Source organism: Sus scrofa, chromosome 5 (assembly GCF_054392235.1).
Source record: "Sus scrofa isolate SSC_HxYL_T2T_F1_AM1 chromosome 5, Sscrofa_HxYL_maternal_Yorkshire_Landrace_v2.0, whole genome shotgun sequence".
Classification (NCBI taxonomy): domain Eukaryota; kingdom Metazoa; phylum Chordata; class Mammalia; order Artiodactyla; family Suidae; genus Sus; species Sus scrofa.
Genome location: NC_139387.1, coordinates 96,783,265 through 96,808,388, shown reverse-complemented (window position 1 = coordinate 96,808,388; position 25,124 = coordinate 96,783,265). Strand labels below are relative to the sequence as shown.

Sequence of the window (25,124 nt, the reverse complement as noted above, 5' to 3'; positions counted from 1 at the left end):
AGCATGAGTGACAGTAAACACAACTCATGGTTGCTTCACATGAGGGTTTATGACGTCGGTTAAGGTAGGGTGGCCCAGGCTTCATACAGCGGCACAAAAGTGTTGTCAAGGACTGCTCCCCCCTGCCCCCGCCACTGGCCACAGATGTTCTCCCCTGCCACCCCAACCTCTTCAGCAAGTCAGCTATGGTGTCCCCCTCATTTCTCCCAATGCCTCCCAAAGGCGCATATGTTGCAGGCAGACACACACTTGTCCAGAAGAGAAATGCCTGTCCTCTCATGGCTCTCTCTTTCTTGTAAAGGTAAGCCTGACTTCCCCCTGAGCTCACAAGTGGCCAAGACCGGCCCATCTGCCAGCACCCTGGCTGCATGGGAGCCGAGGAAAGCAGGTCTTGCACTTCCTGCTGCTCTAAGTGGGAAGGCAGGCTCTGCCTACAGGAAAGAAGAGACACGTGAGTGAACAGGCCACCAAGAATGCCCGGTACATCTCAGTAATAATCGCTCAAGGGCTTACACCAGCTCCCTGTACTATTTAGCTCTCGGTGGGCAACTGACTTTGATTCCTGACAAAGAGAGTGTTCCCCCATTTGACGGATGAATTGAAGCTCCTAGAGGGTATCTGATTTACCTGGAGCGATCTAACTCATAAATGCTTAGAAGAACGCTGGCCCGCAGAATACGCATTCAGCAAATAATAATTGTGTTGGGGAGGTTTGAGGCATGATTAATTGAAGGCGGATTTTTTGAAAAAGGCACTTTGAATTCTTTAGAGAGGAGCCCCCCATACGCTCAAAGTGGCACGATGACTTTGCTGTTTAGACTTTGAAACCCAATTGGGCTGTTTACTCCTGCCCGCATAATCAGCAGCACCAAGCAGTATTTACGGTGTCTCCAGGTGCACATGTAAGATGACATTTAAGATGCTCTGCAGGGATGCGGGCACCAGTCTCTGGGTAATCATCACCCAAACAGCCATGGAGGGCGTTGTTTTAGAAAAGAACAGTGTCAGGCGTGGGAATGGTGCAGGCATCAGAAATCGTTAGAGCTTCTTTTTTTTTTTTTTTTTTTTTTTTTTTTTTTTTTTTTGTCTTATTGCCTTTTCTGGGGCTGCTCCCGCAGTATATGGAGGTTCCCAGGCTAGGGACCTCATCGGAGCTGTAGCCGCCGGCCTACACCAGAGCCACAGCAGCGCAGGATCCGAGCCGTGTCTGCAACCTACACCATAGCTCACGGCAACACCGGATCATTAACCCACTGAGCAAGGGCAGGGATCGAACCTGCCGCCTCATGGTTCCCAGTCAGATTCGTTAACCACTGCGCCACCACGGGAACTCCAGAAATCATTAGAGCTTCTTGACACGGCTTGCAAGCCGTTCCATAAACCAGGGAGGGAAAAGCTCTAGTAGAAACTAAGTAGGTGAAGTTGTTTTTGATTCCCTATGAAAGACAGAACCGAAACGAGCTCTAGCAAGAGGTTTGTTAGTGGAAAGGCCCCCCTTGGTCTAGCAGTCATTGTGGCTGATGCGTCTTACTGTTGTTTTCATCTGCATCTTCTGAGCTGCCTTTGGAACAAGCAGGTTGGAGCCCAGCCCTTCCCTAATCCCCTGAGATAATATTTTGCGGACTCTCAGCAGCAAGTTCAAGTCCTACTTTTCCCCGCTTCTGATGCCTCTTTCGGAGCCCTTTACCATCACGCTTGCTTTCACTGCCTATTTCCCGGGCCGAATCCCAGGGGAGCCAAACGGTTTTAGCGATTTTTCAGTGATTCGAATATCTTTATCAGTTCCTTTATTTATGTATTTACTTATTTATTTTTATTGAGGTCTCTCTCTCACACACACCCCCACACAAAATAGGATGCTAAAAACAGAGTTCCTGTTAGCTACAGAAAATGGAATATCTGCTTTTTAGTTGGTTGTGTACACAATGGAAATAAACTTTGATTGCTCTTTAACCAAGTCCCAAGTTTACCCCAGAGTGTCACATTCAGGATTCAGCTCTACAAAGCTCAAGGATTCCTGGATGAAAAAGAATGCGTGTCATTATTATTTGGCCCACGGGATCCATTGCTTTGCCACCTTCAAGTGCTCTTGGCATCAAACTCTGTACCTGAAATCACTCAGTGATGAGACTAAGAGAGCCAGGGGTGCAATCTTATTTTATTATTTTTTAAAAGCCCTGAACATATAGGGTGCTGAGTAACTAACAGAAGAAGGCTTGATGAAAGCGATAGTAGACACAGAAGGGACCCAGAATGGACACCATAGTGAATACTTAGCCAGGCTCTTATACTCTTCTGCCAAAGGCTTGGTGTCTCCAGCTTGAAATCGGTGCTTCGGCCTTCCTGGAGAGGAAAGTAAGAAGAGCCTCTTTTTGTTTATCCCACAGCTGCCATTTGTCTCAGCAAGGTTCTCCTTTGAAGGCTTCTTAAGGTAATGCCGCTGTGTGTTGATGCCATGCTGAGCCTGACTCTTCTCCATGGCGCCCCTCTGGCCTTATCTTCTTGACCTTCCTCCACCCCCAGGCACACCAAACTCATCACGCAGTTCACAAGCAGGCCCAATGCTTAACACGCCAGGGATCTAAACTACTGTTCCCCTCCTAGGGCGCCCTTCTCTACCTTATCTACGTGGAGAACTCCTGCTTATCCTTCAACACCCAACACTTGCTTTTAAAGGTTATACTCCATTTATAGTTATTATAAAATATTGACTATATTTCCCATGTCATACAATATATCCTTACAGCTTATTTGTATCTAATAGTTTGTACCTCTTAACCCCCTACAGCTACTTTGCCTGCTTCCTTCTAACCACTGGAAACAGCTAGTTTGTTCCTAAATCTGAGTCTGCCTTTTTTGGGTTCTATTCACTAGTTTATTATATTTTTGAGATTCCACGTATAAGTGAAATCACACAGTATTTCTTTCTCTGTCTGACTTATTTTACTTAGCAGCATGCCCTCCAAGTTCATCCATGTTTGCTGCAAATGGCAAAATTTTGTTCTTTCTGGCTGAGTAGTATTCCATTGTGAATATATACCACATATTCCTTATCCATTCATCTGTTGGTGGGCACTGAGGTTGCGTCACTATCTTAGCAATCGTAAATAATGCTTTTATGAACATTGGGATGTATGTATCTTTCTTTTTCTTTTTTTTTTTTTTTCTTTTTAGGCCCGTACCTGCGGCATGTGGAAGTTCCCAGGCTAGGGGTTGAATAGGAGCTACAGCTGCTGACAAGCGCCACAGCCACAACAACACAGGATTGGAGCTGTGTCTGTGACCTACACCACAGCTCATGGCAATGCCAGCAACCTGATCCACTGAGTGAGGCCAGGGATCGAACCTGCATCCTCATGGATTCTAATCAGATTCGCTTCTGCTGTGCCACAACGGGAACTCCTATGTATCTTTTTGATCGAGTGTTTCTGGTTTTTTTTTTAGAGATATACTCAGGAGTGGAATCACCAAATCATATGGTGGTTCTCTTTTGAGTGTTTTGAGAAACCTCCATACTGTTTTCCGCCGTGGCTGCACCACTTTAGATTCCACAGTGGTGTAGGAGGGCTCCCTTTTCTCCGTATCCTTGTCCGCCTTTGTCGTTTGTATTCTTTTTGATGGTAGCCATTCTGACAGGTATGAGTTGGTTTTGACTTGCATTTCCCTGATGATTAGTGATGTTGAACATCTTTTCATATGCCTATTGGTCATCTGCATTTCCTCTTTGGCAAAATGTCTATTCAATTCTGCACACACACCCCTTTTCCTTTGGCTGTGCCCACAGCACGTGGAAGTTTGAGGGCTGGAGATCGAACATGCCCCACAGCAGTGACCATGACAGATCCTTAACCTGCTGTGCCACAAGGTAACTCCAATTTCTGCCTTTTTTTATTTTTTATTTTTTTCCTGATTTTTTTTAACTCAATGAATTTTTATTACATTTATAGTTGTACAACGATGATCGCAACTCAGTTTTATAGCATTTCCATCCCAAAGTCTCATCACATTCCCCTAGCCCTCACCCTGTCTCCTTTGAAAACCATAAGTTTTTCAAAGTCTGAGTCACTATCTGTTCTGCAAAGTTCATTGTGTCCTTTTTTTAGATTCCACACGTAAGCGATAGCATATGAAGTTGGTGTCGCACTGTCTGACTAACTTCACTTAGCAGGATAATTTCCAAGTCCATCCACATTGCTGCAAATGTCATTATTTCTTTCCTTTTAATGGCTAAGTACTATTCCATTGTGTATATGTACCACTTCTTTATCCATTCCTCTGTCAATGGATATTTAGGTTGTTTCCACTTCTTTGCTCTTGTATAGAGTGCTGCAATGAACATTGGAGTACAGGTATCTTTTCGAGTCATAGTTTTCTCTGGATAGATGCCCAGGAGTGGGATTGCTGGATCAAATGGTAGTTCTATTTTTAGTTTCCTGAGAAATCTCCATACTGTTTTCACAGTGGTTGCACCAGTTTACATTCCCACCAAGAGCATAATAGGGTTCCCTTTTCTCCACACCTTCTCCAGCATTTATTGTTTATAGACTTTTGGATGACAGCCATTCTGGCTGATGTAAGGTGGTACCTCATTGTAGTTTTGATGTGCATTTCTCTAATAACTAGTGATGCTGAACATCTTTTCATGTATTTTTTGGCCATCTGTATGTCTTCGTTGGAGAATTGTCTGTTTAGATCTTCTGCCCATTTTTTGATGGGGTTGTTTGTTTTTTTGGTATTGAGCTGCAGAAGGTATTTATACATTTTGGAGAGTAATCCCTTGTCAGTTGCTTCATTTGCAAAGATTTTCTCCCTTTCTGTGGTTTGTCTTTTCATTTTGTTTAGGGTTTCCTTTGCTGTGCAGAAACTTTTAAGTTTAATTAAGTCCCATTTGTTTACTTTTGTTTTTATTGTCATTACCCTAGGAGGTAGATCTAAGGAGATATTGCTGTGGTTTATGTCAGAGAGTGTTCAGCCTGTTTTCTTGTAAGAATTTTATAGTATCCAGTCTTATATTTAGGTCTTTAATGCCTTTTGAGTTTATTTTTGTGCATGGTGTTAGGAAGTGTCCTAATTTCATTCTTTTCCATGTGGCTGTCCAGTTTTCCTAGCACCACTTATTGACGGGACTTTTTTTCCACTGTATATTCTTGCCTCCTTTGTCATAGAGTAGTTGACTGTAGGTGTGTGGGTTTAATTCTGGGCTCTCTATCCTGTTCCACTGATCTATATTTCTGTTGTGCCAGTACCATATGGTTTTGATGACTGTAGCTTTATAGTATAGTCTGAAGTCAGGGAGCCTGATTCTTCCAGCTCCATTTTTCTATCTTTTTTGGTTTCCAAACAAACTTTTAAAATATTTTGTTCGAGTTCTGTGAAAAATGTCCTTGGTAATTTGGTAGGGATTACATCAACTCTATAGATCGCCTTGGGTAGTATATTCATTTTTATAATATTGATTCTTCCAGTCCAAGAGCATGGTATGTCTTTCCATCTGTTTGTGTCATCTTTGATTTCTTTCATCAAAGTCTTATCATTTTCAGAGTACAGGATTTTTGTCTCTTTAGGTAGGTATATTCTTTTTTTTTTTTTTTTTGTCTTTTGTCTTTTTGTTGTTGTTGTTGCTATTTCTTGGGCCGCTCCCGCGGCATATGGAGGTTCCCAGGCTAGGGGTCAAATCGGAGCTGTAGCCACCGGCCTACACCAGAACCATAGCAACTCGGGATCCGAGCCGCGTCTGCAACCTACACCACAGCCCACGGCGGCAACGCCGGATCGTTAACCCACTGAGCAAGGACAGGGACCGAACCTGCAACCTCATGGTTCCTAGTCGGATTCGTTAACCACTGCGCCATGACGGGAACTCCAGGTAGGTATATTCTTAAGTATTTTATTCTTTTGGATGTGATGGTAAATGGGATTGTTTCCCTAATTTCTCTTTCTGATCTTTTGTTGTTAGTATATAGAAATGCAGTTGATTTCTGTGTATTAATTTTGTATCCTGTGACTTTGCCAAATTCATGGATGAGCTCTAACAGTTTTCTGGTAGCATCTTTCAGATTTTCTAGGTGTAGTATCTTGTCATATGCAAACAAGTGATAGTTTTACTTCTTCCTTTCCAATTTGGATTTCTTTTCTTTTATTTATTTATTTATTTATTTATTTTTGTCTTTTTGCTATTTCTTGGGCCGCTCCCACGGCATATGGAGGTTCCCAGGCTAGGGGTCCAATCGGAGCTGTAGCCGCCGGCCTATGCCAGAGCCACAGCAACGCGGGATCCGAGCCACATCTGCAGCCTACACCACAGCTCACGGCAATGCCGGATCCTTAACCCACTGAGTAAGGCCAGGGATTGAACCCGCAACCTCATGGTTCCTAGTCAGATTCATTAACCACTATGCCACCACAGGAACTCCTATTTCTTCTTCTTCTCTGATTGTCGTGGGTAGGACTTCCAAAACTATGTTGAATAGTAGTGGCGAGAGCAAACATCCTTGTCTTGCTCCTGATCTCAGTGGGAATTCTTTCAGTTTTTCGCCATTGAGAGTGATGTTAGCCTGGGCTTGTCATATATGGCCTTTATGATGTTCCCTCTGTGCCCACTTTCTAGAGGGGTTTTATCACAAATGGGTATTGGATTTTCTCAAAAGCTTTTTATGCATCTATTGAGAAGATCATATGGTTTTCATTCTTTTTTTGGTAATGATTTCTATTTTTTCCATTATAGCTCATTTACAGTGTTCTGCCAATTTTATACTGTACAGCAAGGTGACCCAGTCATACCTACATGTGTACATACTTTTTTTCCTCACATTATCATGCTCCTTCATAAGTGACTAGATATATTTCCCAGTGCTACACAGCAGGATCTCATTGCTAATCCATTCCAAAGGCAATAGTTTGCATCTATTAACCCCACACTCCCAGTCCATCCCACTCCCTCCCTCTCCCCCTTGGCAACCACAAGTCCATTCTCCATGTCCATCATTTTCTTTTCTGTGGAAAGGGTCATTTATGCCATATTTTAGATTCCACATATAAGTGATATCATATCATATTTATCTTTCTCTTTCTGACTTACTTCACTGAATTTGAGAGTCTCTAGTTCCATCCATGTTGCTGCAAATGGCATTATTTTGTTCTTTTTTTTATGGCTGAGTACTATTCTAAAGTGTATATATACCACATCTTCTTAATCCAATCATCTGTTGATGGACATTTGGGTTGTTTCCATGTCTTGGCTATTGTGAATAGTGCTGCAATGAACATGTGGGTGCATGTGTCTTCTTCAAGGAAAGTTTTGTCTGGATGTATGCCCAAGAGTGAGATTGCTGGGTCATATGGTAGTTCTATGTATAGTTTTCTAAGGTGCCTCCATACTGTTTTCCACAGTGATTGTACCAACAGTGTAGGAGGGTTCCCTTTTCTCCACATCCTCTCCAACATTTGTGGACTTATTAATGATGGCCTTTCTGGCTGGTGTGAGGTGGTACTTCATAGTAGTTTTGATTTGCATTTCTCTAATAACCAGTGATGTTGAGCATTTTTTCATGTGCTTTAGAGAAATGTCTATTCGGGTCTTTTGCCCATTTTTCCATTGGGTTGTTGGCTTTTTTGCTATTGAGTTGTATAAGTTTTTTGTATATTTTAGAGATTAAGTCCTTGTCAGTTGCATTATTTGAAACTATTTTCTCCCATTCTGTAAGCTGTCTTTTTGGGTTTTGTATGGTTTTCTTTGCTGTGCAAAAGCTTGTCAGTTTGATTAGGTCCCATTGGTTTATTTTTGCTTTTATTTCTGTTGCTTTGGGAGACTGACCTAAGAAAACATTTGTGAGGTTGATATCTGGTTTTTACTCTTCAGTTTGTTAATGTGGTGTATAACACTGATTGATTTGCGGATATTGAAGAATCACTGCATCACTGGAATAAATCCCACTTGATCATGTGCAATCCTTTTAATGTATTTTTGGATTTGGTTTGCTAGTATTTTGTTGAGGGTTTTTGCATCTATGTTCATCAGTGGCATTGGCCTGTAATTTTCTTTTTTTGGGTGGTGTCTTTGTTTTGTTATCAGGGTGATGGTGGCCTCATAGATTGAGTTTTGGAGTGTTCCTTTCTCTGAAATTTTTTGGAATAGTTTCAGAAGGATAGGTGTTAGCTCTTCTCTAAATGTTTGATGGGATTCACCTGTGAAGCTATCTGCTCCTGGACTTTTTTTTTTGGAAGTTTTTAAGTCACAGTTTCAATTTCAGTACTTGTGATAGATCCATTCATCTATTCTATTTCATCTTGGTTTAGTCTTGGAAGATTGTACTTTTCTAGGAATTTGTCCATTTCTTCTAGGCTGTCCATTTTGCTGGCATATAGTTGCTTATAGTAATCTCTTATGATCCTTTGTATGTCTGGGATGTCCATTGTAATGTCTCCTTTTTCATTTCTAATTTTATTGACTTGAGTCTTCTCTCCTTTTTTTTCTTGATAAGTCTGCCTAAGGGTTTATCAATTTTGTTGATCTTTTCAAAGAACCAGCTTTTAGTTTCATCAGTGTTTTCTATGGTTTTTTTTCATTTCTATTTCATTGATTTCTGCTCTGATCTTTATGATTTCTTTCCTTCTGCTAACTTTAGGTCTTGTCTGTTCTCTCTCTAGCTGCTTTAGATGTAAAGTTAAGTTGTTTATTTGACCTTTTTCTTGTTTCCTGAGGTAGGCTTGTATTGCTATGAATGTCTCTCTTAGAATTGCTTTTGCTGCATCCCATAGGTTTTGGATTGTTCTATCTTTGTTGTTGTTTGCTTATAGGTATTTTTAAATTTCCTCTTTGATTTCTTCAGTGATCCATTGGTTGTTTCGTACCATGTTGTTTAGTCTCCATGTGTTTGTGTTTTTTGCAATTTTTTCTTGTTGTTGTTTTCCAGTCGTATAGCATTGTGATCAGAAAAGACACTTGATATGATTTCAATTTTCTTAAAGTTACCAAGCCCTGATTTGTGGCCCAGAATGTGGTCAATCCTAGGAATTCTGTGTGCACTTGAGAAGAATGTGTATGCTGCTGCTTTTGAATGGAACGTTCTATAAATATCTATTAAGTGCCTCTTATTGGATGAGTCTTATTGGACTCTTATTGGATGAGCCTGTGTTTCTTTGTTGATTTTCTGTCTAGATGATCTGTCTATTGCCATAAAATCTCCTACTTTAATTGTGTTATTGTCAATTTCTCCTCTTAAGGTTGTTAGCAGTTTCCTTATATATTAAGGTGCTCCTATGTTGGGTGTGTATATATTTACAATTGTTGTATCTTCTTGAATTGATCCTTTGATCGTTATGTAATGTCCTTTGTCTCATATAATATTATTTATTTTAAGGTCTATTTTGTCTGATATAAATATTGCTACTCCAGCTTTCTTTTGATTCCCATTTGCATGGAATATTTTCTTCTATCCTCTCATTTTCAATTTGTATGTGTCCCTAGAACTGAAGTGGGTCTCTTGAAGACAGCATATATATGGGTCTTTTTTTTTTTTTTTTTTTTTTTTTTGGTATGCATTCAGACTGTCTTTTTGTTGGGGCATTTAGTCCATTTCTATTTAAGGTAATTATTGATATGTATGTTCTAATTGCCATTTTATTAACTGTTTTGGATTTGTTTTATGCTCTTTTTTCCTCCCTTCTTTTCTTGTTCTCTTGTGGTTTGATGACTATCTTTAGTGTTGTATTTGAGTTGCTTTTTCTTATTTGTGTGTGTATCTATTGTAGATTTTTGGTTTGCAGTTACCCTGAAGTTTTGATATAGGAGTCTATATGTATATACAAGATTGTTTTAAGTTTTTGGTCTCTTAATTGCAAGTGTATCTCCAGTGTCCTGCATTTATACCCTCCTCTTCTCATGATTTCAGGTTTTAATAGCATATTTGGTGAATGATTTCCTACCTTTACTATATGTATGCCTTTACTATGTGTAAACCTTGTCATTTTGTAATATTTTTGTTTCTAGTTGTGGGCGTTTCTTTTCCACCTAGAGAAGTTCATTTAGTATTTGTTATAAATCTGGTTTAGTGGTGCTGAATTCTCTTAGCTTTTGCTTGTCTTCTTCAAATCTGAATGAGAGCCTTGCTGGGTAGAGTAATCTTGGTTGGAGGTTTTTTCCTTTCATCACTTTAAGTATAACATGCCACTCCCTTGTGGCCTGCAGAGTTTCTGCTGAAAAATATGCTGGCAATCTTATTGGGGTTCTCTTGTATGTTATTTGTTTCTTTTCCCTAGATGCTTTCGATATTTTCTCTTTGTCTTTAATTTTGGTCTGTTTGATTAATATGTGTCTTGGGCTTCTTTTCGGCTGGCACTGCCATCTTCCAGTAATTCTCCAAAATGACCGACACAAAGGGAAAGAGGAGGGGCACCCACTATATGTTCTCTAGGCCTTTTAGAAAACATGGAGTTGTTCCTTTGGCATCATACATGCAAATCTACAAGAAAGGTGATATTGTAGCCATCAAGGGAATGGGTACTGTTCAAAAAGGAATGCCACACAAATGTTACCATGGCAAAACTGGAAGAGTCTACAGTGTAACCCAGCATGCTGTTGGCATTGTTGGAAACAAACAAGTTAAGGGCAAGATTCTTCCCAATATAAAATTAATGTGCATATCAAGCATCTTAAATACTCTAAGAGCCAAGACAGCTTCCTGAACCATGTGAAGGAAAACAGTCAGAAAAAGAAGGAAGCCAAAGAGAAAGGGACTTGGGTTCAGCTGAAGCACCAGCCTACTCCACCCAGAGAAGCTCACTTTGTGAGAACCAATGGAAAGGAGCCTGAACTGTTGGAACCCATTCCTTATGAATTCATGGCATGGTAAGTGTAAAGAAAATAAAAGACCTAGACTGTAAAATGTTTCTCTTAATTGAATGCAAGTGTTATGTCTCCTCCTCCAAAGAAATATTTAAAGCAGATTTTGTGTTCAAATTCAGTGGGTGATGTCTTTACTATTCAAGTTTACTTTTTTTTCTTTCTGAATGATGCAAGGTTATTGAGCAATAGAAAATATACTCCATTGGTAAGTAAACTGCCAGATACATATTTATAAAACATTTGTACTAGATTGAAAATAGTCTGAGAAATTATATTGTATTATACTAAAGCTCAGGGAAAGTTGATTACTCATAATTGCATCATAAGTAGCTATGTTTCAAAGATCAGAAACTTTGAAACCAATTGCTTAAAAATACATTGTTTAAAGCCCCCCTCCCCCAAAAAGGTATGTGTCTTGGGGTGTTTCTCCTTGTGTTTATTTTATATTGTACTTGTTGTGCTTCCTGGATTTGAGCAAGTGACTCCTTTTCCATGTTAGGGCTGTTTTTTGGCTATTATCTCTTCAAATATTTTTTTGGACCCTTTCTCTCTCTCTTCTCCTTCTGGCATCCCTATAATACGGACATTGGTGCCTTCAACATTGTCCCAAAGTTATCGTAGACTGTCTTCATTTCTTTCAGTCTCTTTTCTCTTTTCTGTTCCACATCAGTGATTTCCACTAGTCTGTCCTCCACCTCGCTTGTTCATTCTTCTGCCTCCTGTATTCCATGTTGGTTGCTTCTAATTAATTTTTTACTTCAGTTATTGTATTTAGCATCTATGCTTGCTTAATCCTTAAATCTCATATTTCTTTGCTCAGGGTTTCTTGTAATTTATCAATCTTTGCCTCTAGTTTAGTTTCAATGTCTTGAATCATCTTTGCTATCATCAGTCTAAAGTCTTTTCCATGGAGGCTGATAATCTCCAAATCACTTAGCTATTTTCTGGTGTTTTTTCTTGCTCCCTTATCTGAATCATAATTCTCTACCTTCTCATTTTGTATAGATTTTTGGTGTGGTCTCCTTTTTGCAGACAGTAGAGTTGTAGCCTCTCTTGCTTCTGATGTCTGCCCCCTTGTGGCTGAAGTTGGTATGGGGGCTTGCTGTAGGCTTCCTGATGGGAGGGTCTTGTGCCTGCCCACTGGTAGGTGGAGCTGATGCTTATCCCTTTGGTGGGTGGGGCTTTGTCTCTGGGTGGGATTAGAGGTGGCTTTGTGCCTAGGGGGTCTTTAGGCAGCCTGTTTGCTGATAGGTGGGGCTGTGATCCACACACAAGACCCCCCTCCCCCCACTCCAGGATTATTGTTTGGCCTGGGGCTTCTCAGCACTGATGGGGACAGATTTTTCCAAAATGGACACCTCTAGAGGAACACACACTGATGATTATTCCAGAGACCATTGCCTCCAATGTCATTCCCCCACAATGAGACACAGTCACCCCCTGTTTTCCCAGGAGATCCTTCAAGAACTGCAGTCAGGTCTGACCCAGATTCCTATGTAGTCTCTGCTTTGGCCTGGGACCCAGTGCACATGAAAGCCTTTGTGTGCCTTTCAAGAATGACATCTCTGTTTCTCCCAGTCCTGTGGAGCTCCTGTGCACAAGCCCCACTGGCCTTCAATGCCAAGTGCTCTGGGGGCTCCTTATCCCAATGCCAGATCCCCAGGCATGGGGACCTGACATGGGGCTCTCAGAATTCTCACTCCTGTAGGTGAGTCTCTGTGATATAGTTGCTTTTCCAGTCTGTGGGCTGCCCACCCAGCAGGTATGGGGTTGCTTATATCATGTAATTGCCCCTCCTACCATCTTGATGTGACCTCCTCTTTGTCTTCTGGAGTAGGATATCTTTTTTGATAGTTTGCAGTCTATTAGGTTGAAGGTTTTCATCAGTTGGTTGTAATTTTTTTGCTTTTATGAGAGAAGTTGAGCTCCAGTCCTTCTACTCTGCCATCTTAATTCCCAGTCCTGCCCATTTTTAAATCAGGTTGTTTGGGGTTTTTTTAAATATTGAATTGTATCAAATGTTTATATATGTTGGATATTAATTCCTTATTGGTTATATCATTTGCAAGTATTTTCTCCCATTGAGTAGGTTGTCTTTTTGTTGTGTCAGTGGTTTCTTTTGCTGTGCAAAAGCTTTTAAGTTTAGTTAGGTCCTATTGGTTTGTTTTTGCTTTTCTTTACTTTACTTTAAGAGACAGTTCCAGAAAAATATTGCTGTGATTAATGTCCAAAAGTATTCTGCCCTATGTTTTCCTCTAGGAGTTTTATAATATCCAATCTTACTTTTAGAACTTTAATCCATTTTGAGTTTATTTTTGTATATGGTGTTAGGGAATGTTCTGATGTCATTCTCTTACATGTAGTTGTCCAGTTTTCCCAACACCACTTATTGAAGAGACTATCTTTTCTCCATTGCATATTCTTGCCTCTTTTTTTTGTAAATTAACTGACAGTAAGTGTATGGGCTTTTTTCTGATATTTCTAAACTGTTCCATTATCTATATGTCTGTTTTTGTGCTGGTACCACACTGTTTGGATTACTGTAGCTTTGTACTATAGTCTGAAGACAGGGAGAGTGATTCTTTCAGTTCTGTTCTTCTTTCTCAGGGTTGTTTTGTCTATTTGGGATCTTCTGTATTTCTATACAAATTTTTAAATCTCTTCGGCCCTCCTGTCTCTCCAAACAACACCAGAGCTTTTGATCCACCCCGTACCGTGTTTGCACCTCTACTATGGTATTCTCTTGACCTTAATGTTGGTCTCCATTGTATTTTGAACCATCCCTAGGCAACCACATATCTGTACTTTGCCTCTATAAATTTGCCTATTCTGAATATTTCATAGAAATGGAATCATAGACTATCCAAAGTTGAAGCTCTTTGTCTCTGGTTTCTTTTTTAGAATATTTTCAAGATTCATCCATGTTATGGGATATATCAATACTTCATTCCTTTTTATTGCTGAGTAACATTCCATGGTATGAATATACCTGATTTTTCAAATCTTTTCATCAGTTGATGGGCATTTGAACTGTTTGCACTTTTTGGCTATAATGAATAATGCTGCTGTGAACATCTGTGTATACATTTTCAGGTGGACATGTTTTCATTTCCCTTGAGTATATATATATATATATATACACTTAGTAGAATTCCTGGGAGAGATGGTAACTCTAAGTTTATTGTTTTTAGGAACTTCTAGAATTTTTCCCAAACAGCTGCACCATTTTACCTTCCTATCAGCAAACTATCAGTGTTCCAAATTCTCTACATCCTCACCTACATTTATTATTAGATGCATTTTTTTTTTTTTTTTTTTTTTTTTGTCTTTTTGCCTTTTCTAGGGCCGCTCCCACGGCATATGGAGGTTCCCAGGCTAGGGGTTGAATCAGAGCTGTAGCTCTGGCCTACGCCAGAGCCACAGCAATGCGGGATCCGAGCCGTGTCTGCAACCTACACCACAGCTCATGGCAACGCTGGATCCTTAACCCACTGAGCAAGGCCAGGGATCAAACCTGCAACCTCATGGTTGCTAGTCGGATTCGTTAACCACTGTACCACGATGGGAACTTCAGCTGCGTTTTTGATAATAGGTATCTCGGTGGGATTGAAATGATATCCCATTATGGTTTTGATTTACATCTTCTTGATGGCTAATGAAGTTAAGTACCTTTTTGTGTGTCTGTTGACCATTTATATATCTCCTTTGGAGCTACATAGGCCTTATATAAGCCTTATATGTAGGCATATTGAGTTGTAAAACTTCTTCATATGTTTCAGATAGAATTCCTTTATTAAATATGTGAGTCCCAAATTTTCTCCCATTCTGTAAGTTGTCTTTATGCCTTTTTTTTTTTTTTTTGGCTATGCCTGCAGCAGTCTTTCCACTTTCTTGATAGTACCCTTTGAAGCACTGTAGTTTTCAATTCTAATGAAATTCAGTTTATCTACTTTTTTTCTTTTGTTGTACTTTCCGTGTCATATCCAAGAAATTATTGCTTGATCCAAGATCATGAGGATTTCTACCTATATTTTCTTCTAAGTGTTGTATAGTTTTAGCTCTTACATTTAAGAGGTTTTTGATCTGTTTTCAGTTAATATTTAAAAATATTGTGAGATAGAGGTCTTACTTCAGTCATATAGATATTTAGTTGTCCTAGCACCATCAGTTGAAGAAATTATTCTTTCTCCATCCAATTGTGTGGGAACACTTACTGAAAATCAATTAATTATAAATATGAGAATTTATTTATTTATTTATTGTCTTTTTGCCTTTTTTAGGGCTGTACCTGTGGCATATGGAGGTTCCCAGGCTAGGGGTCTAATCGAAGCTGTAGCCACTGGCCTACGCCACAGCCACAGCAATGCGGGAACTGAGCCGTGTCTGTGACCTACACCACAGCTCACGGCAACACCGGATCCTTAACCCAATGAGCTAGGCTAGGGCTCGAACCTGAAACCTTATGGTTCCTAGTCTGATTCGTTAACTACTGAGCCACGACAGGAACTCCTAAATGTGAGAATTTATTTCTGCCTCTCATTTCTAGTCTCTTGATTTATATGTCTGTCCTTGTCCCACTACAACATTTTCCTGCTTACTGTACCTTTGTACTAAGTTTTATAATTGGGAAATATGAGAATTCCAATTTTTATTCTTCTATTTCAAGAATGTTTTGGCTATTCTGGATCTCTTGAATTTTCATATGTACTTTAGGATCAGCTTGTCAGTTTCTGCAAAGAGGCCAGCTATGGTTTTAAAAGGGATGACATTGAATCTCTGGACCAGTTGAAAGGGTATTGCCATCCTAATGATATTAAATTTTCATCAATGAGTATGGAGTGTCTTTCCATTTATTTAGGTCTTTAATTTCAGTAAATTTAGGAATTTTTAGTGTATAGACTTTTCATGTTTTTCTTAAATTTATTCCTGAGTATTTCATTCCTTTTAATACTATTGTAAATTGAATTGTTTTCTTAATTTCATTTTTCAGATTGCTCATTGCAAGTGTATAGAAATACAGCTGATTTTTATGTATTGATCTTCTATCTTACAACCTTACCGAATTCTTTTTTTAGTTCTAGTAGTTTTTTTTTTTTTTCAGTGATTTTCTTAAAATTTTCTGCATGTAAGTTCACGTCATCTGCAAATAGAGGTCGTTTTACTTCTTCCTTTCCCATCTGAGTGCCTGTTATTTCTTTTGTTGCCTAGTTGCCTAATTCACTGCAGTGTGTGTTGAATACAAGTGGTGAAAGTGAGCATCCTTGTTCTTGTTCCTAGTCTTAGGGAGAAAGCCTTCAGTATTTCACCATTAAGTGTGATGTTACCTGTGGGTTTTTCAAAGACCCCCTTTATCAGATTGAGAACATTTCTTTCTATTCCTAGTTTTTTTTTTTTTCCTTAATTAATGAAAGGGTGTTTGATTTTGTTAAATGCTTTCCTGCATTTTTGCATCTATATTCATAAGGGATATAGGTCTGTGGTTTTTTTTTGTTGTTGTTGTAATCTCCTTTTTAAAAAAATCTCGAGTTGCAATTTTATTTTTTCAAATACTCAAGAACATATATATCAACTTATTTATTAACTTCTAAGATAACTGTGTTAGGAAGAGTTCTATATTACCACATTTATTCTGGACCTTCAATAAAATTCTGCTTTAGTATTTCTAAAAGCTATTGTATTTGTGTAATGCTTGCACAGAAAAACAAATGGTATGATGGCATTTGAAGAATAAAAAACCAAAATGACATTGTCACAACCATGTCTGCCTTTATTCTACATGCCTTTTCCTTTCATTAATGGAATCTATAAAAATGGCAAGAATATATATAGACACAGTAGCTTTTATAGAAGTATGGAATTTAGCACATGTTTTAAGTAAGTCGAAACATCTATCTATATAACAGAAACATTTGCAAAGTTTTCTGATTTTAGTTTCAGGGTCATACTGCCTTCATAGAATCATTTGGGTAGTTTCCCTTTTGTCTATTTTTTGGGAAGACTTTTTGAAGAATTGGTATAATTTCTTCTTTAAATATCCATAGAATTCACCAGTGAAGCAATCTGTGCTTGAGGTTTTTCTGTGGATAGTTTTAAAATTACTGTTTTATCACAACATTTTAAATCAACCCTATTCCCATATAAAATAAAAATTAATTAAAAATAAAAAAAGAGCCACCTCTCCCCCATAGGTTTTATTATTATTCTGGTGTGGTGAGGCCATTTGATCAGGAAATGATTGCCATTGAAAAGACAGTTTGTTACTCATAGCTCTCAAGTTCCCACACATTTAGGGAAAGAATAGGGTCAGTCAGGAAGCAAAAGGAACAAGGGCAAAACGTTGACAAAAATGTTTTTGTTTTTTCCTTGGAAGGCAATGTAAGCAGGTTTAGGGTTAGCTATTTTGAATAATTTCAGCAGGCTCTGGAGCATAGTCATCTGCTACCTAGAAAGGGGGTGATTAGGGCAGGGAAATAAAGGGAGTATAAGAGCCCAATAGAGGAGTAGTAGGTGTGTGGCCTTTGCATTTGTTAGTTTGCATATGAAAGGTGCACTCAAAGATAAGCAGTTTCTTATCTCTAGGCACTGGCCAACCCTGGAAGGGGCACTCCTCTCCAGGGTCTGCAAGGCTCCTCTATGAAAGCATCAGAAATACAGATGACAAAAAGCATGATCAACACATGAATTCAATCACTTTACTTGTTATAGGACCATTCATTCAGATTTTCTATTTCTCCTTGAATCATTTTCAGTAGTTTGTGTCTATAGACATTTGTCCATTTCATCTGAGTTATCTAATTTGTTGGCATTCATTCGCTCATAGTGTTTTCTTATAATTCTTTTAATTTCTCTAATGTTGATAGTAATGTCCCTTATTTCACTCTTAATTTTGGTAATTTGAGCCTCCTCTCTCTTTTTCTTGGTCAGACTAGCTAAATGTTGGTCCATGTTGATCTTTTCAAGGAACCAACTTCTGTTTTTTTTAATTTTCTCCATTGTTTTTCTAGTTTCTATTTCATTAAGTTTCACTGCAGTCTTAATTATTTCCCTCTTCTGCCTGGTTTGAGTTTAGTTCGCTTTTCTTTTTCCAGTGTCTGAAGGCATAGATGGATAAAAGATTTGAGATTTATCTTCCTTTTCAATATGATATTAATAGCTATAAATTCCCGTCTAAACACTACTTCACCTGTATCCTATATATGTTGGCATGTTGGGCTTCATTTTCATTCACCTCAAGGTAATTTCTAATTTCTCTTTGTGATGTTCTCTTTGATTCATCTATTATTTAGAAATGTGTTGTTTTAGGAGTTCCTGTTGTGGCTCAGTGGTTAGTGAATCCGACTGGGAGCCATGGGGTTGTGGGTTCGATCCTGGCCTTGCTCAGTGGGTTAAGGATCTGGCGTTGCCATGAGCTGTGGCGTAGGTTATGGACACGCCTCGGATCCTGCATTGCTGTGGCTGTGGTGTAGGCCAGTGGCTACAGCTCTGATTCAACCCCTAGCCTGGGAACCTCCATGTGCCGCAGAAGCAGCCCTAGAAATGGCAAAAAGACAAAAAAAAAAAAAAAAAAAAAAAGAAATGTATTGTTTATATTTCCATGTATTTGCGAATTTGCTTAAAATGATTTTTCTTAAGAGTTTCTACTTTAATTCCATTATGTCAGATAACATGCTTTCTATCATTTCAATTCTTTTTAAGTTTATCGAGACTCATGTATCGTCTATCCTGGAGAATAACACATGTGCACTTGAGAAGAATATGTATTCTGCTGTGATTTAATTAGTGTTCTACAGATGTTTGTTAGATATAGTAGTTGGTTTATAGCATTGTTCAAGTCTTTCATGTCTTTGCTGCTCTTCTGCCTAGTTCTATTAATTATTGAAAGGAAGGTATTGAAGTCTCTAGCTATTTTTGTTTTGTTTTGTTTTGTTTTTGCTTTTTTAGGGCCGCAGCCTCAGCATATGGAGGTTCCCAGGCTAGGGGTCGGATTGGAGGTATAGCTGCCGGCCTACACCACCGCCACAGTACCGCCAAATCCGAGCTGCATCTGTGACCTACACCATAGCTCATAGCAATGCTGGATCCTTAACCCACTGAGTGAGGCCAGGGGTCGAACCTACCACCTCATGGTTCCCAGTCGGATTCGTTTCTGCTATGCCTCGACAGGAACTCCTCCAGCTATTATTGTTGAACTGTCTTTCTCTTCTTTCAATTCTGTCATCTCTTGCTTCATGCATTTTGGAACACTGTTGTTAAGCGAAAAGATGTGTTTATAATTATTATATTTTTCTGATGAATTGACCCTGTTATCATTATAAAATGTTCCTCACTATCTCTAGTAATATCAAACAAAATAGATTTTTAAGTAAAAAATTTATGAGAAGAAAGAGAGCAAGTATAATTTATAGACTTTGTTATAGTAACCTCCTTATTCATCTTTTCAGCCCTCTTCATTGGTTCCTGTGGATTTGATATCATTTTCTTACCCTAATACAGCTTTGCTCCTGCCCATCTTTTGCTATTGTTGTCAACTATATTATGCTTTTATATGTCGAATGCCCAACAATACAATTATATCCATATTGTTTTATCAATTGCTTTTCAAATAGGAAAAGAAATATGCACTTATTCTTTCTTATAATTACCTACATAATTACCTTTCCTGGTGCTCTTTGTTTTCTGTGGGGTGGAATCAAATTATTCTCTAGGGTCATTTGCTTTCAGTTTGAACAACTTTCTTTAGTGTTTCTGGTAAGATGAGTTTATATTTTTTAAATTAAATCTTTGTTATTGTGGTTGTTTTTCACTTAATAATGTACCATGTCATTTCCTGTCAACTCTTCTTCAAAACCACACCTTATTAAGTCTGCATGACACTACATGATTGACATACATATATTATCCTAAGGGGTTATTTTTAACTTTTCATTATTATAAATGATGCTATCATAAACATTTTTGAATATGCATCCTTTAGGAAACACTTTTTAAAAATTTTATTTTATTATCATAATTAATTAATTTTTTTTTTTTTTGTCTTTTTGCTATTTCTTGGGCCGCTCCCGCGGCATATGGAGGTTCCCAGGCTAGGGGTCCAATCGGAGCTGTAGCCACTGGCCTACCCCAGTGCCACAGCAACGCGGGATCCGAGCCGCGTCTGCAACCTACACCACAGCTCACGGCAACGCCGGATCGTTAACCCACTGAGCAAGGGCAGGGATCGAACCCGCAACCTCATGGTTCCTAGTCGGATTCGTTAACCACTGTGCCACGACGGGAACTCCTAATTAATTAATTTTAATTTTTTTCCTGCTGTACAGCATGGGGACCAAGTTACACATACGTGTATACATGCTTTTTCCTCCCATTGTTGAGGAAACACTCTTTTTTTAAAGTAGGTGATCAATTTGAGAGTACATTTATGTCTAAAATCACTCAGACTCCCTTCAAAGATCTTCTTCCTGCCCATCCCCATTTCCTTCTCAAATGTCATCATTCTTCCAGGCTTGGTGTATGTATGTTTTCAGTACTTGCCTATGCACTGAGGGAGAAGAAAGGAAGGAGAGAAGAGGGGAGGGAGGGAGACAGAGAGAAAGAGCAAGAGAGAAAGAGAGATTTGTTTGTTTTGGTGCTAGTTTTGGCTTTACATCCGTGGGGTGATCCTGTATGTCTTGTTTTTCACCTTATTTTCTTAACAACATGTCTAGGAGATCTTTCTACCTCATAATTTGAGCTCATTCTTTGAAAAACTGCACACAGAATTCCAGAGTCATTTAACAAACATTAATTGAATCCCTACTGTGTGTCAGGGTCTCAGGATTCAGAGATTATATTCTCATGAAGATTTTCTGTTGCAGAATGTATGTGTTAATTCTAGTATTCCCATTTTGATGAATGTGTAGTTTTTTTCCCAAAAGACAGGGAGGAATTAATGAGTCAAAATATATTAAAATTTAAAGGTACCTTGACATGTAATATAAAATTACTTTCCAGGAAGGGAGGCCAATTTATATTCCCAAGGGGAATCCTAGCCTGCTAATTTGGTAGATGGAAAATTTCAGGTTAAATATGCATTTTTTATACTACTACTGAGATTGACTATTTTTCCATATTTGTTAACCAATTATGGTTTCTTTGTGGATGTTAAAAAAATTTTTTTTCCCCAACTCTTAAATATGGTCTATTTTCATGTTTTCTTATTTATTTGCATAAACATTTATATATTATGGATATTTTTCTTTTGTAATTTTTGTTGCAAATATTCTTTCCTATTTGTTTTTTAATCTAATTTTTAAATGACTCTTTAATGGACAGAAAGATTTTATTTTTTAGAGGTTTCATTTAATGGAATCAAAACATTCATTTTTTTTTCTCTTTTTTTTCCAGTTGCATTTATGCTTACCAAGTCCTCCCCCAAATCAAGATAATATAGAAAATTATATATTTATTTAGCTATTGTTTCACTTTTAACATCAAACTTTTTGGTCCACCTGGAAAAATTACTACTTATTTTTCCCCCCATATTTTTCTCTCAGTAATTACTGAGTGACTCCTCTGTTGCTCACTGTGTCTGATGTCACAGAACTTTGTGTCCATTTATCCATGCAAGATCCTTCACTTTTTTTACTTTCATCATTGATTCCACTGCTATTTTTATGCACCATAGACACTTACCTTAAAATGTGTAATACAGGTCCTCAGATAATATATACATCCTTATAATACATATATATATACTTAAAATGTGCATTTGCTGCATATGCTTAAAGAATACATTAAGTATAAATTCCCACAGATCATTCTGTGTTTAACTGTATCAGTCTCACTAGAGTTATGTCTGTTTTGTTCATCTTTTCAAATAATCCATTGTTGATTTATTCATATTCTTTATTTTATTTCTGTCCCTACCTTTATTATTTCTTCCCCTTACATTTCACCAGGCTTATTTAATTTTTTTTCCAATTCCACAAATTAAGAGTTTACCTCAGGAGTTCCTGCTGTGGTGTGGTGGGTTAAGAATCTGACTGCAGCCCCTTGGATCACTGCAGAGTCTCAGGTTTGATTCCCAGCCCAGCACAGTGGGTTGAAGGATCTGGCACAGGTTGCAGCTGTGGCTTGGATTCAGTCCCAGGCCCAGGAACTTCCATATGCCATGGGTGTGGCCATGAGAAAGAAAAAAGAGTTTAGATTTTTTCTTTTTAGTTTCCTATTTTCTAATAAATGCATTTAAAGCTATAAACTCTCTTCTTGTACTACTTTAATGTATTTCACAATTCCTTTTGTGTTGCATTTCCAATGTTTTAAATTCTGTTTTGTTTGTTTGTTTGTTTGTTTTTTTCTGCACCTATGGCATGTGGAAGTTCCCAGGACAGGGATCAAACCTGAACCTGAGCCACAGCAGTGACAACATGGAATCCTTAACAACTAGGCCACCAGGGAATTCTCTAAACATTTTTTTTTTTTTTTTTTTTGTCTTTTTGTTGTTGTTGTTGTTGTTGCTATTTCTTGGGCCGCTCCCGCGGCATATGGAGGTTCCCAGGCTAGGGGTCCAATCGGAGCTGTAGCCACCGGCCTACGCCAGAGCCACAGCAACACGGGGTCCAAGCCGCGTCTGCAACCTACACCACAGCTCACGGCAACGCCGGATCCTTAACCCACTGAGCAAGGGCAGGGACCGAACCCGAAACCTCATGGTTCCTAGTCGGATTCGTTAACCACTGAGCCACGACAGGAACTCCACTCTCTAAACATTTTTAAATACTCTTTACAATTTATGGTTTAATCCAAGCACGACTTTAGTAGAATATATTTTAGTTCTCAGACATGAAGAATAATTTTTAATATATTGTGTTACTGATTTCTAATTTTGTTAGAATATTATTGGTAAGATGTTAAATATACTTTAAGGTTGCCTTTGTGATTAATTTTCGTGGACGTTCTATGTTTGCTCAGAATGAATGTGTATTACCTGTTCCATATTTTAAGTTTATTATTTGATTTTTTGAATAATCCATACCTTTGTGTGTATGTGTTTGTTTTGGTTTTTTACTTTTTGTTTTTGGTCTGCTTGACCTAACAGTTTCTGCTGAGGACATGTGAAATATCCAGCAACAATCATATCTTCCTTTTCTTTCCATAGTTCTATCAACTGTTATTTTATTTAGTGGGGAGATGTTCACTATAATTATATTTTATTGAACTTGGTTTCTTTTCTAATGCTTAATGTTCCTCCTTATCCTTTGTGTTTTTTGGTCTTGAATTCCATTTTGTCTGACAGCAAATGTTGCTAAGTAATTTTATTTCCTTTATCTTGTAGCATCTTTCTATGTTTATTTCTCTTCTTTCAAGAGTTTCTTTAAAAAGTGTCTTCATATGATAAACCTTCTGAGTCTTTTTTCTTTTTTTATTTCACACTCACATAGAAAAGATAGTTTAGCTGGTTATAAATTTCAACAGAAATCATCTAGGTTTTGTTTTTCCCTTAATCTTGTTTGGCAGTCTCTAAAGGCTTCTTTTTTCTTTTTCATCTGCACCTACAGCACATGGAAGTTCCTGGGCCAGGGGTTGAATCCAAGCTAGTTCTGTGACTTATGCCACACCTGCAGCAACACTGGATACTTAACCCACTATGCCAGGCTGGGAATTGAACTGACACACCTCCATAGAGACAAACCGGATCATAAACCCACTGTGCCACCGTGGGAACTCTTCTAAGTACTTTCAAGCTGAAAAGTATTTCCTTAATCTGGTAAATTCTGTCATCCCTTCAAACATTTCCTCCCCTTTGTTTGTTTTCTCTCTTTTTAGGATTCCTGTTATGCATGTTGATATTTCTATGTCTACCTATCTTACTTCTTAATTTTTACAGTATATTTTCCATCATTGTATTCTTTCTGGGTATTGCTATGTCAGAGTTCCTCAAACTTGATCTCCTAGGAGTTCCCGTCGTGATGCAGTGGTTAACGAATCCGACTAGAACCATGAGGTTGCAGGTTCGGTCCCTGCCCTTGCTCAGTGGGTTAACAATCTGGCGTTGCCATGAGCTGTGGTGTGTAGGTTGCAGACATGGCTCAGAATCCATGTTGCTGTGGCTCTGGCATAGGCCGGTGGCTACGGCTCTGATTGGACCCCTAGCCTGGGAATCTCCATATGCTGCCGGAGAGGCCCAAGAAATAGCAAAAAGACAAAAAACAAAAAACAAAACAAAAAAAAAAAACAAAAAGAAACTTGAGCTCCTAGCTCAACAGTTTTTTCTTCAGATGTATTTGAGTTTATTAATCTCATTTACTGAGTTCTTTGCATAAATCGTATTTCGACCATCCCTTTTTTTATAACCAGGTTTTCCCCTTGGTTTTTTATGCCATTAGTTTTGATGTCATGTTGTCAATATTGTCTCTTATTTGTTTGAAGATTTTTATGCCTATTTAGCCATACTTATCTACTCCATTAATTCTGTTTCTTCTCTTTTTTATGTGTTTCTTTTATAGTGACGCTCTTCTCTTCGGGCTTCTGTTCCTCTGGGAGTATCAGCTTCAATGCATGGCAACATGTACTGGGGAACTGTCAAGTCCTGGGAGGGGGTGGGACTCTGTCCTCAGAATGAAGGTTCCCCCCCACACTCCCACCCCTAGTTCCACAGTCTGGGCTTGAGCAACCTTTGTTGTCTCCTGCCCATCACCTGGTCACTTGTCACTTAGGGAACTTCCTTTACTTCTGTCCTTCACCTGAACTTTTTTCAAGAGTTTCTCTATCCTAGGGTGGGCAGGAGAGTAGGAGGGAATAGCTGGTGTTCAGCCAGTCTACCTGCACCTGTTGTTTTCTCTTCCTCACCTGGCCAACTCCAGGGCCACCTGCCAATGTGTTTCTTACCCTGCAACCCTGGCTACTGGTTTTCCATTTATCTAGAGGCATCAGGCACACAATATACCCTGAGTATTGTGAGAGAGAAAGAACACAACTCCAAAACACCTCCTGGCCAGGAGACCAGACCTCCTGGATTGTCCTCTCTTTCTCCACTGGCATCATCCCTCAGCATGTTCTCATGGGGTTCACAGAGCTGCACATGCCCTTTGTGCTCTGGCCCCTGGCTGCTCTGGACTCAGTCCCTGCTGCTCACCAGCCCCAGCCTCCTAGCCCCTTCCTGTTCCTGGAGGCACCAGACACACTCCCTTCCAGGGTCCTTGTGCTTTTGTTTTTTACTTCTCTGCCTGAAGGACTCTTCCACCTGTAAGGCTCCCTTCCGTATGGCCTTCGGGTCTCTACTCATGAGGCATCCTCTGAGCAG

At 38.9% G+C, this 25,124-nt stretch overlaps 1 protein-coding gene and 1 pseudogene across 4 annotated transcripts in view; both read left to right on the top strand.

The window, feature by feature from the left end:
* SOCS2 (suppressor of cytokine signaling 2) overlaps positions 1–25,124 on the top strand; it is a 106,097-nt gene that overhangs the window by 52,159 nt on the left and 28,814 nt on the right. The window lies entirely within an intron of this gene.
* On the top strand, positions 10,303–10,834 carry LOC100738114 (large ribosomal subunit protein eL21 pseudogene; annotated as a pseudogene).